Genomic DNA, 4,527 nt, shown 5'->3' with positions numbered 1-4,527 from the left:
GAGAGCTGAGGCAGTTGTGGGCTGCTTTTCTAGAGTGAGGTCCCTTTCACAATTTCCCATCTGCTGGCAATCGCATGATCACATCCTCTTCCCCTCACTGGGTGGAAGATAGAATGAGGAACTGCAGACAGAAAAAAAACCCCATTCTTTATTAAGATGGGAGGCTTACTAAGAAGGCAGATGGGTTAAATATTTACCCCATGTAGATTTTATTATCATATACAAAAACATTCTCCTAAAGAGGTGGGGGGGGGGGAAACAGAACGGTGAAAGGAAGCGGAAAATGAGCAAGAAAACCTCATTTTGTTTAGTTCTTAGAAGAAACCCATGGGGGAAATGATATTACTGTCTTTTTCTTAGTTATAGGGAAACTCAGGCTCAGAGAAGAAAGCAGCTGACTCAAGGTCACACAGCAGGTTAAGAGGTGGATCCAGGAGAGCAGGGAGGGACCTCACCAGGTCTGCTACCTCACATCTGGCCTGAGAACTGGGCATCACACAGAATGGTAGCCCACAGTAGACTGATTAAAGGAAGTCCACAAGCAAACATGTTTGAGAAATAGTCCATAATAGTCCCAGCTTTGTGACTCCCCTTCAGATGAACAAATTAAAGACCCTCCCAAAATACTACAGCAAAGAATCCTACTGAAACGGTGTTCAATCCTGTGTTTCCCGAACTTACTTGGCTACAGAATTCCTTTCTGAATCATGTTTATTACCATTCATGTTATGCGTTAAATTGTGTTCTCCCAAGAGAAGTCCTAACCCCCAGTATCTTAGAATGTGACCCTAATCTGTAAATGAATGTAATTAGTTAAGATGAAGTAATCCTGGAGTAGATGGATCCTTGATCCAGTATGACTAGTGTTCTTATAAGAAGAGTGAAGACAGCCACGTGACAACAGAGGCAGAGATCGGAGTGACAGGTCTGTAAGCCAGGGAATGCCAGCGGTTGCTGGCAAATATGTCAAACACCAGAAGCTAGAAGAAGCAAGCATGGATTCTCCCGTAGAGTAGTCACAGACAGCTGGTCCAACTGACATCCGACACCTTGATTTCAGACTTCTGGTCTTCAGAACTGTGAGATAATACATTTCTGCTGTTTTAAGTGCCGTTTGCTGTACTTTGTGAGAGCAGCCCCAGGAAATAATACAATTTTCAAAAACTGGTATTCTATAGAAGAAACTTTGAGAATGTTAATTTGGCCATGTGAAAATGGGCAGGTTATTTAATCACTCTATACCTCAGTTTTCTCATTTACAAAATGGGCATAGTAACATCTATTCAACTGAGTCATTTTGAAAATTAAACAAGATAATACCTGTAAGTGTTTTTAAACGTGTCCAGAAAAAAAAAAAGTGTTCATAAATGTCATATTCCGCATTTCGGGGAGTATTCGTTACCTTAGGGCTGGTCTTTTTCAGTAAGTTCAGCAGAAGTTACAGAAGTAATCACCAGACTAAATTCTTTTACTAGCTCCCTTTCTTCATTCCACCTGTCACCACTCCATTTGCCTAGTATGGTGAGAGGCCTTGAAGAACCCTTACATAGGAAATGTCCTATCATTCAGATGCCCACAATGTAAAATCACCTCTGCATCCTGAACAATTCATTTCAAGAAATATGTGTTTAATGGTTACCATGTGCCAAGTGCTGGACTAGGTAAAAATGTCTTGCCACCAAGAGCACCCCAAATTTTGTTGATCAGTTGAATGTACCTTGGATGGGTTGGAGGCTCCCTCTCCTGCTTCTCCTCCTCCTGCCGCAGGTCATCATGCCTGGTTAGCAACACCTAGTGGTCAGTAGAGGAACTGTCGGAATCAATGACATTTTATTTAGGACTTCCTTCGCCTACCAGTTTGAGCAAATGCTCTTCAGTTGTCAGATTTCATTCCCAGATCAAATAATTACAACCTCTTCCAATATCTTTTACATGTATGTGTGTCTAAGCTAACTTTTAAAAATCACTTTCTGTCCTCCTTTTAATTCTCACACGTGACTAGTACCTTGGAAACACACTTAGAGGACATTGTATCTGTGTAAGGAAAATTTAAGTCTTTGGAATAAGCGAAAAAAGTATACTGCATGTCTCCAGTGGAAAACTATGCATCATTTACAGCACACCATTCCAGGTTATCTGATTCTACGGAATTTGTGCTTTTCCTTGTATTTGAATTATTTTACATCTCTATAAATTGATAGCAGTACAAATAACTCTTGTCCATAAATATACAAATGCATTCTACTATATATATATGTGTGTATATATATACATATATATATATGTATATATATATTCTATTTTCTTCTTCAATAGACTCTATCCCACTCCACCACCCCATCCTACCCCCACCAAAACAAGCCAGGTTTTCGCCCATTTGTAAATCGATTTTTTTAAAGGTTTTATTTATGTATTTGACAGACAGAGATCACAAGTAGGCAGAGAGGCAGGCAGAGAGAGAGGAGGAAGCAGGCTCCCCACCAAGCAGAGAGCCCGATGCAGGACTCGATCCCAGGACCCTAGGATCATGACCTGAGCCGAAAACAGAGGCTTCAACCCACTGAGCCACCCAGGTTCCCTTGTAAATCGATTTTAACATTTCTTTACTCCATATAAAATGATCACTATGATAAATTCAGTTAGTATTTGTCACCTTACATAGTAACAAACTTTTTCCTTTTGACAAAAATTTTCAAGATCCACTCTCCCAACTACTTTCAAATATGCAGTACAGTATTATCAACTATAATCACCATGCTGTGTGCTACATTTGCATGACTTACTCATTTTATAAAGAGAAATTCATAACTTTTGAGCCTTTCACCCATTTCACCTACCCCTAACCCTGCTCCAGGCAACCACCAATTTGTTCTCTATATCCATGAGCTCGGCCTCTTTGTTTCGTCTTGTGGGGGATTTTTTTTAGGTTGGTATTTAGATTTTTTTTTTTTTTAGATTGGCATTTATCATTTTCTGCCTGATTTACTTCACTTAGCATACTGTTGTGGCAAATGGCAAGAATTTTATTTTTTATGACCGAATAATATTCCACTGTACCTGTATATTACATTTTCTTTATTCTTTCATCCATCAGTGAGCATTTAGGTTGTTCCTATGTTTAGGTTATTATAAATAATGCTACAATGAACATGAGGATGCAGATGCCCTTTCAAATTGGTAGTTTCATTTTCTTTGGATAAATACCCAGAAGTGAAATTGCTGGATCATATGGTAGTTCCATTTTTAATTTTTTGAGGAAACACCATACTGTTTTCCACAGTGGCCGCACCAATTTACATTCCCACCGACAGTGCACATCCCATTTTCTCTACATCCTTGCCAACACTTGTTATTTCTCGTCTTTTTGATAATAGCCATTTTAACAGGTGTGAAGTTATATCTCATTGTGATTCTGATTTGCATTTCCCTGATGGTTAGTGACAGTGGACGTCTATTCAGGTATTTGCTGGTCATCTGTGTGTTTGCTTTGGAAAAATGTCTATTCATATCTTCTGCCCATTTTTAATCGAATTGTTTATTCTTTTGCTATTGAATTGTGTAAGCTACTTACATATTTTGGAGATTAATCCCTTCTGAGGTATATGATATGCATTTAGTAGGTTGCCAAGTTATCTCAGTTATACTGAGCAAATCTGCCCTTGGCTCTGGAGGAATATACTCTCTATCTTTCAAGGCTAGGGTTCACTCTACAAACTTCCATGAAAAGATAGTGCCTCTTGTTGCAAGTTGTAGAGAAACATAAGAGATCCATAGGGAATTATCTCCCAACAAAAGGAAAGTCTTAAGTTGTTAACTCATTGAAACCCACTAGAAAATATCTATTTGGTGCCCAATGGGCCTTCAGTTCAAGATGGGAAATCAAGACCACATATTGAGCAACTCTCTCCCAACAGACTCACATACACAAAATTTACGTGGAAATGATAAAAGAAATATGAAAGTGTGAACATACCTATATCCATTTGCTTCAAAAAAAAGTATTTCCACACGGACATTTCCTTGCATTGTCAGCTAAGAAGGCCTAGAAGCAGGAACACCCCAGTAGCAATGGGCATAATGGCATGGACCAAATGTTTGTGTTCCCCAAAATTCATATGTTGAAATCCTAGTCTCCAATGTGACCGTATTAGGAAGTGGGGCCTTTAAAAGGTCATGAGGGTGGTGCCCCTATGAAGGGGATTACTGTGCTTATAAAGACCAAAAAGAGCTTGCTTTCTCTCTCTCCAGCCGTGTGAGGATAAAATGAGAAGACGGTCATCTGCAACCCAGAGAAGGCTCTCACAGGAACCCAACTGTGCTGGCATGCCGATCTTAGACATTTGGCCCCAGAGCTGTGAGAAATTTCTGTTGTTTATAAGCCGCCCAGTCTGTGGTTGTTTGTTATAGCTTCCTAAACTGACTGAGACATACAGCGTCCAGATTTTGATATACTATTCTCCCATAAAATGAACTGGGCTCCTTGGAGAAATAGATGATTCTAGAACTGGAGAAGGAAATACACAAGAT

This window comes from Martes martes (assembly GCF_963455335.1).
Source record: "Martes martes genome assembly, chromosome: 9".
Classification (NCBI taxonomy): domain Eukaryota; kingdom Metazoa; phylum Chordata; class Mammalia; order Carnivora; family Mustelidae; genus Martes; species Martes martes.
The sequence above is the reverse complement of the archived record's forward strand: the minus strand, read 5'-3'. Positions refer to the sequence as shown.